Raw genomic sequence first — 10,931 nt, forward strand, 5'->3', positions numbered from 1 at the left:
CAATTGAACAAAACCTTAGTATGGTTCTTTCCTACAATCACTTTAGAAGTTAAAACTGTGGTTCATAAATCAATTCCTGTTTTTCCTTCTCTATCCCGCCCCCGCCAACATACACAGAGTTCAGACTTTTTTTTTTTTTTTTTTCCAAAGTAAGTAAGATTTTTAGCAAAAGTTTTGTTTCCTCTTCTTGCCTGTGTTCGCCGGGGTCTCCCGGGTCTCAACAGCTGAGCCTGGTGGGGAGGGCGCCGTCGGTGGAGCGCGCCAGGCCCCGGGCAGCTGTTTCACGTTAACGATGATTGCGCTGGTGTTAACCGGAGCGTTTTGGTGCTGGGCGCTCGCTGCCAAAGGGGATGGGAAACAGTTTCAAAGTTCTCCCAGATGCCGGCCCCTGGCTGGGGAGGGGCGGGTGGGCGGCTTCAGCAGCGGGGGAGGGGAAGCCTGAGGCCAAGGAGGGCTCGACGGGTGAAGACCTTGCAGGCTCCTAGGCCTCTTCACCATAAAGAATGTGCAATGGCGAGGAAAAGTCTAAAATGTGGTGCTATATAGGCCAAACTGCATTTCAAAGGCCTTGTTTCCACTTCATTCCAAGACATTTTTCTAAACAAGTGCTTTTGATCAACTGGAATGTTAGACTTCTTTTTTTGGGGTAAGCCACATTCATTTTTAAAAATTGGTTTGTCTGAAAGCCTAACTGCTAAGAGCTGATGTTTTTGTATTTTAGACCCAGTGGAGCGTGGAAAGCTGGGGGGAATCATTCAGAAATTTTCTCTTGCTGCAGATCAATGGAGGGTATGTGGGTCATTGTCTTTCTGCAGCGGCTGGAATTAACAGCAAACAAAACGCTCTACAATTGCTTGATCACCCTTAGAAAAGTTTTCTTGCAAATTAAGGGAACTAGAAGTAAAAACTGCAAGTAAGAACAAGCCAGGATTCCTATCATGGGCTGGGGAGCGGAACTAAAACTGACTTCTGAATTATACTCAAGATAAAATTCTTTGGGAGTTAGTTGTGCAAATGAGCCCAGAGTGTGATTGTGTTTAGAATGTCTTAATAGTGGCATTTCCACTAGCTATTTGAAAACTAAGGTATTTTTTAAGCAACCCAATTAGTGTGCACCACCTTCTAAATTATTTCAGAGAAGGGATGCATGCATGTAGATATTTTCCACCTCTCACTCTGTCTGAATCTACTGCTGAGTGTATGGGGTTGCGGAGAGGGTGTGGACACACAAAAACTATTGAGAAGGCCAAAGCTCTGCACCCGCCCTTGGGAGTAGATGGAGGATTGCGAGCCCTGCAGTGGCTCAGGAACTCCGACGATAGGACCAGGACTGGAGGGCCCAATGTGGGAAAGACAAACAGGCATATAGCTCTTGGCTGCAGGTCTGGCCCAGCACTGGGATGCTCAGTGGTGAAGTCTGCCTGGGAGAGTCTCAGAAACCCCCAGGCTAGATGTATGCAGAGAGGAGGCCCATAAGAGAGCATTTGAACCTGGAAGGGAACCAACTCAAGGCATTTGCTCTCCTTCAGTTGTGCTCGTGGTGACAAGAGTGAGGGCAGATGTGACTCTGGCCACATCTTGAAAGCAGAAGTTGGGTCTCTGCACCTTCCCTAGCCTTTGAGTTAATGGGAGACAATGTGGCCCCTGGTAAGCAGCCAGGCTTACCTTCTCCCATCAGGGCCCCGTAATCACTCTCCATTGTTGTTACCTCATTTAACCGTGTTTGTTTTTTCTTGTTCACTCTCTGGGGGATGTGCAGACTTGCGGCCATCCAAGGCACTTCCAGTTTGTGCTGCTAGCAAGGCCAAGGAGGGAGGGAGGGAGGGAAGGAGGGAGGAGGGTCAGGGAGGAGCCAGGGCCTGGCGGCTGGACAGGCCTGCTGGGCGAGCCCTGTGGGAAGGGGGGGCCCCGGGGAACAGGAAGCCACAGCACCTCCAGGCCCACCCCTGCCTAGGTGGGTTCTCCCAACCTCTCCTGACAGTTTTTGCTAGACCTGCAAAGTGTATGAGTGTGGGTGTGTGTCTAAGGGTGTATATGTATGGGAGGAGGTCTGTGTGTGGGGGCGGTATCCACATGGAGGGTGGATATCTGGGTCCTTGTCTATCTGTGTGGGTGTGCACACGTGCGCGGTATTGCTCCGTGGCAGGGGTCTGTGTCTGTGTGTGGGGTTGCTGTAGGGGAATACTGGTGTGTGTGGCTGCATCTGTGGGATGTTGATATGTGAGGGGTGTACATGTCTGTAGGGTATGAGAGTCGGTGGTGGGTATGGAAATCTGTGAGTGTGGGTTTGGGGGTGTGTGTGTATGAGTGTGGTTATGGGTTTCGGTGTGTCTATTGCTGTGTATGTATGTGTGAGTGTGGGTTTGAAGGCATCTTTCAGTCTGTGTGTGTGTGTGTGTGTGTGTGTGTGTGTGTAGGTGTGTGAGGGTGTGTATCTGGGTGCGGGTGTGGGTTTGGGTGTGTCTGTTGCTCTGTGTGTGGTTATAGGTATGTGTGTATATGGATCTGTGTATGTGTGTGAGTGTGGGTTTCGGTGTGTCTGTTGCTGTGTGTGTGTGTGTGTGTGTGTGTGTAGGTGTGGTTGTGGGTTTGGGTGTGTCTGTTGCTCTGTGTGTGGTTATAGGTATGTGTGTATATGGATCTGTGGATGTGTGTGTGTGTCAGTGTGGGTACGGGTTTGAGTGTGTCTGTTGCCCTGTGTGCGTGTGTCCGGGTGTGAGTGTGGGTGTGGGTGCGCCTGTTGCTGTGTGTGTGTGGGTAGGTGTGGGAGGAAAGGATCTGTGGGTGTGGCTGTATGTTTGGGTCTGGACGTGATGGGGGTGTGTCTCTGTCGGGGTGGAGTGTTAACAACGCCTTCGCCTTTGGAGGAAAAGCGTCCTTTTTAGCACCTTTGGAGGAAAAGCGGTCCTTTTTAGCAGGCCTCTTTCAGGTTAAAAACTGTTTTCAAAACCCGGAAATGGAGGCCAGGCTGTCAGCCGCTTCCTGCAGGGCAGTGGTCAGAACAGGGCTGAGTGGGGGGGTGGGGGTGGCAGACAGGCCTTCAGCCTGCAGGGACCCCAGACCCATTTTATTTGCCGGTCACACCTGCCAAGGACAGGCCTCCTGGGCCCGAGTGCAGAGACATATTTAGAAACAATTAATTCTCTGGTTGAAGGGGGAGGGGCCCTTTTATTTTCATCTGTTGCAGAAATAGCTCTTGTCAGATAGCAGTTCTTATGCCCTCTGGGGTGAGAGGCAGCTCTGAAATAGAAGGGAAGATATTAAGGATTTTAGACAGACAAGAAAACTCCTGAGCCCGCTGAAACCGAGTTTAAAATATTTCTCTAAAAATAAGCTTTGTTTTCCTTGTGGATTCCTCTGGCAATTGGGCCCTTGTGTCAGGGTGTTTAGCCGGCCTGGGAAGCCAGGCGGAATTTTTTAAAAAGCGAGTGTTTCCCAGCTGTGGCCTTGGAAAGTTCTCTGTTTTCCATTTATTAAACTCCTAGTTTCCGGCTAATTAAAATTATTTTCAAATACAACTCCGTGGTCCCGCAATATTTGATGAGACACAGAATTCTCAGTGACCCCTCTGTAGGAGGCCGGGCCAGGCTGTGGGGTGGCCTATGACCCCTCTGCTGGGCCTGGTGCCGATTTTACACAGAGGGGAGACACTTTGAAATGCAGGCCCGAGGCCTTGTTTTACCAAGTTCCACCACCTCCGCCCCACCCCGGGAGTGGCTGGAATGAGAGGCCACTTGCAGGACAGTCTCTGAGCCGTGCACCACTGGAGAAGGAGCTGTGAGTCCTTGGCGACCTGCTGTTTGTTCCCCTGCATCACTGAGTGGAGAAGGGGTGCACTTCAGGGGAGAGGAACTTGAATGAGGTGCATGGCAGGTGACCCTGGTTGTCTCTCCCTGGCCTGGCTACTGTTGAAGCTTCAGGGCCGGACTCTCTCGAGCACCTACAGGAGGTCCAGACTCCCAAGGTGATACGTTGTGAAGATGGAAATCCAAGGTGCCGCAGGGCGGGAGGCAAATATTGCTGAGGGCCAGGGCTGGTGTGATTCAGATGTGCTGGCAGGCTCCCTTCCACTGCCCTGTGATTCTGTCCAGACATCCAAGGGGTGGGATGCTGGGATGCTGCCCTGCACCTTTCATTCATCCCACAGATAGTTCTTGATTGTCCAGTACATGCCGGCAGTGCAGGAGCAAAGGTGAGTTGACGGATGTCATCCATGCCTTCACGGAGTGTACATATTTTCAAGGTTCATTCATGTTGTAGCGTGAATCAGCCTTCATTCTTTTGCATGACAGGATAGTATTCCATTGTATGGGTGTACCACATTTTGTTTTCATTCATCAGTTGTTAGACGGTGGAGTTGTTTCCACCTTTTGGCTATTGTTGAATCATGCTGCTGTGAACATTGATATACAAGTTTTTGTGTGAACATATGTTTTCAGTTCTTTTGGTTTTATACCTGGAAGTAGAATTGCCAGATCATATGGTAACTCCCATTTAACTTTTTGAGGAACTGCTATACTATTTTCCAAAGTGATACGGTTGGTTTTGTAACTGTTTTATTAATGTCTGTTTCCCCTACATAATGACACATGCTCCACCGGGTGACCACATAAAAACACTTGTTCACAATAGCCAAGACTGGAACACTGTTACTATCCCCATTTCAAAGATGAGGAAACTAAGCTCAGGGAAGTTGTCATAGGCCTGAGGCCAAGCAGCTAGGAAAAGGCTGAAGCAAAATTCAAAGGAAGCTAAGCAGTGGCTCCTTCGAATCACCCTAGGCTGCCTCTCAGACTCCTGCTTTACTCCCTACTGTCTAGAAACGGAGGTTTCCAAGAAGTCTTCCAGTATTTCTTTCCAGGGTAGACCCTGTCTTACCACCCCTGTGCTTTTTTAAATTTTTTTTTTTTTTTTTTTTGGCTGCATTGGGTCTTCGTTGCTGTACGCAGGCTTTCTCTAGTTGCACAGAGCAGGGGCTACTCTTCATTGAGGTGCGCAGGCTTCTCATTGCAGTGGCTTCCCTTGTTGAGGAGCTTGGGCTGTAAGTGCACGGGATTCAGTAGTTGTGGCACACGGGCTCAGTAGTTGTGGCTCGTGGGCTCTAGAGCGCAGGCTCAGTAGTGTGGCACACGGGCTTAGTTGCTCCACAGCACGTGGGATCTTCCTGGACCAGGGCTCGAACCCATGTGCCCTGCATTGGCAGGTGGATTCTTAAGCACTGCGCCACCAGGGAAGCCCCTCTCACCTGTGCTTTTAAAACACAATGTGTTCAAGTCACCCTTCAGCTCAAACTCCTCACTCAGAATAAAATCTAAAATCTTGGGCTTCCCTGGTGGTGCAGTGGTTGAGAGTCTGCCTGCCGATGAAGGGGACACGGGTTTGTGCCCTGGTCCAGGAAGATCCCACATGCCGCAGAGCGGCTGGGCCCGTGAGCCATGGCCGCTGAGCCTGCGCGTCCGGAGCCTGTGCTCCACAACAGGAGAGGCCACAACAGTGAGAGGCCTGTGTACCGCACACACACACAAAAAAAAATCTAAAATCTTAACCAAGGTGTACAAGGTCCTACATTGTCTGTCCCTCCCCACCCACCCACTATCCCTTTCCCCTCTGACCTTGACTCTCCCTTCCCTCATCCTGCTCCTATACAACTCAGGCCTCCTTGCTGGTTCGTAATCATGCTGGACCTACTCTCTGTCTGAGGACCTTTGCACTTACTATTCCATCCGTCATGCTTTTCCACATTTCCTTCAATTTCCTTTTCAGGGGGCCATCCAGACCACCGTGTCAAGACAGCAGCCCCATCTGGCATCTCTCGTCTTGCTTTATTTTTTCCGTATTTGTCATCCTCTGACATATTTTAAATGCCTTTGTTTATGTATATATCGTCCTTCCTTCTTAGATGCTTAGCTTCACGAGGGCAGGCATTGTCTCCAGAGCAGTGGGGAAGCCATTGAAGGATTTTAAGCTGGGGAGTAAGACAGACACATTCACGTGTTAAAGTGATTTGGGCTGTATGGAGAGTAGACTGGAAAAAAAAATGAGTCCTTATAAAACCAATTTTAATGCTAAAAAAGGTTTAAAAAACCATGACCTAGTGTTGCCCTTTCATTCCACAGATGAGAAGACTAAAGGCTCAGAGAGTGCGGGAGGAGCCCTCTGGAGACTTCCCCCAGTTTCTGGGTTTCTACATGAGCCCTGGGAAGAGGCCACCCAGGACACTGTCCTCCCTAGGTGTGAGCTGTCCAGGTAGGGCTGTTGGTAAAAACGCTGAATATTGGGCTTCCCTGGTGGCGCAGTGGTTGAGAGTCCGCCTGCCGATGCAGGGGACACAGGTTCGTGCTCCGGTCTGGGAAGATCCCACATGCCGCGGAGCGGCTGGGCCCGTGAGCCATGGCCGCTGAGCCTGCGCGTCTGGAGCCTGTCCTCCGCAGCGGGAGAGGCCACAGCAGTGAGAGGCCCGCATACCGAAAAAAAAAAAAAAATGCTGAATATTGACTTTCACTGAAGCAGACCTAAATCCCTATGGGCTGAGAGGCTCAGAGCAGCAGGTCTCTGGATGTTCTCTGTTCACCTGGCTTCTCAGGGGGAGGCCCTGGAGGGTCTGTAGGGTGGACATACCAGGAGCTTACAAAGCACAGCCCGGGGAGCCAAGAGCTGCTGCAGGGCCTGGGACATGAGAGGGCTCCGGGCAGGTGTCACCACCACTCTGTGAGGGGCCCAGTCTGCAGGGGTTACAGGCCAGGGCTCCCACAGACCTGGGTTCAAATCTCACTTCACAGCCACTCCCTACCTGTGTAATCCTGAGCAAATCTCTGAGCCTCACTTTCCTCATCTCTGAAATGCGGATGATCATGCAGTTTCTGATACGCAAAGCCCCCAGGAGGGTCAAAATACGATGTCATGGGTGAAGCGTCTAGGAGAGGGCCCAGCTCAGAGTCCCACAGAGGACACCGTGTGCAGGCTAGCAGAGTGGGTAGCAGCCTAAGCCGTCACGTTCAAAGCCTAGCCTTGCTACCGCCATCTGTGAGACCATGAGCCAGTGGCTTGCCGTCTCCATCTATAAATGTCAGACCTGTCTCCGAAGGCTACCATGAAGTTCAAGTGAATCAGTCAACCCATGTCATAAGGATAGAGCCCAGCATATAGGAAGTATGCTCTAACAGTTTGTTACTGCTCTCTTGGTGGTTTTTTTTTTCCACACCCAATCAATAGACACCCAGTCCGAAGGGGTTCAGGGAGTCTCCTTCATCTGCCCCCACCAAACCCACCCAACCACTTGGGCCTTAAGATGAGAATAACAACTGCTTTCCTTTAGAAATTCTAGATAGATCTGTGCTGTCCATTATGGTATGCACTAGCCACATGTGCCATGTACATTTAACTTAAACTTTAAAACTTACTTCCACGTGGCAGGTACTCAGCTGTAGCTGGGGGCTATTGCACTGAGTGTTTCCATCGTTGCAGAAAGTTCTGTTGGACAACTCTGCTATTCTGGAGTGTTCTAGCAAAATGCAAACAACTGTAAGTAAGGAAGTTTCTATCATGCCAACCCTTGAAGGGTTGTCCTTTTCCAAAGCAAGTCCTGGGACACATCCATGGTGCCCTTGATGGCTTCCCCCTCCCTCCACAAGCCAAGAGAGTCCAAAATATTCCTAAACTGCCCTTTTGTCCCATAGACTGTAAATGCCAGTGGAGGAGAGATGAAGGGACTGCCCACCCCTGGTGGCACCTCACAGCCCTGCCCAGCAGCCTGGGACCGCCTCCTCTTGGACAGCCCAGAGACATGGACCCTCACTTCCACCCCTCCCGGTGTCCCTGTCTCCACAGCTGTGACACCACATCCATCCAGTCCCCCACGCCAGAACCTGGGGTCCTCCTGGAGTCTTTCTCTTGCCTCCTTCTACCCCTTCCCTCAGGCTGCCTGAACCAAAGGACTCTGCTTTCTAACCAGGCCTGGACACTCCCTCCTGCTTCTCTGTCTTTCCGCCTCAGCAACCCAGGCTCCTCCTCACCTGGACAGCAGGGGATCCAGCCCCCAGCTCCTCTTCCTCTCAGCCACCATCCCCAGAGCCTGCCTCTAAACCACGTGGGCTATCATGCCCCTCCTGCCCTGTGACCCTACCGGTAGCGTCACCCCCAGCTCAAATCCAAGCTTCCAAAGGCGCCCTTTGAGGCTGTGCCTCAATCCTCACTGCTCCTCACCTGCCCTGGAGCACCGATGGCCGACGATACTGCTACTCTTCGCAGCCCTGGGCCTCTGCTCCGCCCGTGCCCCTGCCTGGGACACCCCGGCCCCCTGCCACGGCCCCCTGCTTCCCCTGCCTCAGCTGAAACTCAACCTCAGATCTAGCCCCTCCACTTACCCCGCCCCCAGCCCGCCAGGGCCCCGTACCGGCCTTTGTAGGAGCACAGAGCACGTTGTCCTACACCAGCTGCTTATGCCTCTGTCTCCCTCACTGGCCTGGAAGTTCCTTCAGAGCAAGAATGGCATGTTCCTCCTTGAACGCCCCAGCCTGGCCCCTCAAAGGGCCTCAGTAACTGTTTGTACAACCAAATCATCTCCCCCCACCCCGCCCCCTCACAATGAGCGTGGTACCGTCCGCTCCCATCTGACACATGCAGAAGACGCAGCTCAGAGAAATGAAGACACTTGCCCAGGGTCTCCCAGCTCAGGAATGGTGGGGTCATTGTGCCCTCCCCACCTGCGAGGCCGTTCAGAACAGGAGAGAAATGCACTCCTCCTTGGTAGACGTGACCCCCCCTTGAGGTTTTGTTGTTTTGTTTTGTTTTTTAATAAATTTATTTATTTATTTCTGGCTGTGTTGGGTCTTCGTTTCTGTGCGAGGGCTTTCTCCAGTTGCGGCGAGCGGGGGCCACTCTTCATCGCGGTGCGCGGGCTTCTCACTGTCACAGCTTCTCCCGTTGCGGAGCACAGGCTCCAGATGCTCAGGCTCAGTAGTTGTGGCGCACGGGCTTAGTTGCTCCGCGGCATGTGGGATCTTCCCAGACCAGGGCTCGAACCCGCGTCCCCTGCATTGGCAGGCAGATTCTTAACCACTGCGCCACCAGGGAAGCCCTCCCCTTGAGTTTTGCCTCTTATTCCAAACTCATGGGTGCTTGTTCTGAATACCCACCCAGCAGGCAGTGTGTTCCAACGTGTCCAGATGGAAGCGCTCCTCCCGAGCCCCACTCTGCGGAACTGACCACACAGTAACGGCGCTGGGTGAGGAGTTCCAGGGATTTGACTGTGCAGCTACACCTGTGCAAATTCACACACACTTTCAGTTCACAGGGAGTGAGCACTGTCCTGCCCATGGGTCCTCCCTCCTCGCTTAGCATGCCAGCACCTTCTTTCATGGCAGCGTGCTACCCACAGCAGGAGGGAGGACCCGGTGGTGGCCACGCAGGCTCTGCACCGTTTCACTCTTACGAGCGATGCAGCGCGAACATGCTTATTCACAGGCCCCTGGATGAATATTTGCCTCAGATGAATCCGTGGAGGAAGCATCGCTGAGTTGCGAGGCAGCCCATGTGTTTCTGTCGAGGGTGATGTGCTCTGAAAATCTTGAAACCGGCCATCGTAGAAAACCCCCCAAGATGTTGCACTGAATACCTCCCACCTCCACCCCCATCCCACCTCTGGGCCTCCGAGGCCATTTCCACCCCGTTCTCTCCCTGTGTGCCTTTGCTGAGTTTCTGGGGTCCCGGTAACAGGGGGACCCCTGCCCCCTGGGGTCTGGTCTTTCTGTCTCCCTTTCCTGTTCTCAGTTCCTCCCATGCTGAGCCCCAACTCCCCACACCCCCAGGCTCTTGGAGGGCAGCTCACTGTATCCACCCCCCTGCCGCCGGCCACTCCCCCTCTCCAGATGGAGCCGAAGACTGAGGCTGTCACGTGACCGCCCTGGGCAGGCCTGGGTCAGTCCCACTGCTCAGAGCACCTGGGGCTTGAGGGCAAGGAGGGGGGGAAGACTCTTCCCCTGAAACCAGGAGGGAGGCCCCCATCCGTGTGACTGGGGGCCAGGACAGCAGAAACCCTCCCGAGACAATAGTGTTGCCCGTTGAAGACGTGAGACCGTGTAGGTGCATCTCAGCGAGAGCGCATGGGTGAGTGCGTGCGTGTGCACAAGGGTATGAGTCTGAGCGTGTGCGTGCGCCAGTGAGTGTGTGTGTGTGTCTCAGGAGCCGTTGTGTCAGGGGTTATGTAAGGAAGGCACTCCCCGGGGCCAGCAAACCGCAGTGGTGTAACCGCCGCTGGCAGGGCCACCAGAAGGAAAGGAGGGAAAATGTAAACACCGCGCTGGGCCCGTCTCTCACCCACCACAGGCAGGCCCTGGACAGCGCGGCCCTTCCGGTCCTCCATTCCCGCTGCCTCAGGCCCTAGGGGCTGGCCTGGGAGGGGGTGATAGTGGAGGCCAAGGAGGCCAAGGCCAGGGGCTCACAAGAACTCTACAGGGAGTGGACATCCCCAGCTCCCCATCTGGGCCCAAAGGACGGGACGGAGAGGAGAACCCAGCAGGGTGTACCTGGGCTCCTCCTGGGCCCGCCATAGGCCATGCATTCCCCCCCCACCACAAACAAGGTATGCCACCTTCCTCACCCCTAGAACTGCTCTCTCTTTAAAGCCTTTGGGGACAGGCGTCCCTGTGTCCCAGAGGCCTCTGCCTGGCATGGAGCCCATCGCCCTGAACTGAGCCAGTATGGACTCACCACTCACCTGCTTACATCCTTGGGGTGGCCTCAGGGCCAGCTGTCTCTGCCCCTTTCTCACATACAAAGGTGCACCTCCTCCCTGCCCCCCACACCTCATGCCCGGCCCGGACGCCTGCCTTCCAGTCAGCTCCCAGATGCTCAGCCCTTCAGCGCTGCACCTGAGGCCCTCTCTTCCAGGAAGCCTCCCCGACTGCTCCGGGCTAGAGTCCTTTCTCCCTGCC

This window comes from Kogia breviceps, chromosome 11 (genome assembly GCF_026419965.1).
Source record: "Kogia breviceps isolate mKogBre1 chromosome 11, mKogBre1 haplotype 1, whole genome shotgun sequence".
Taxonomy (NCBI): domain Eukaryota; kingdom Metazoa; phylum Chordata; class Mammalia; order Artiodactyla; family Physeteridae; genus Kogia; species Kogia breviceps.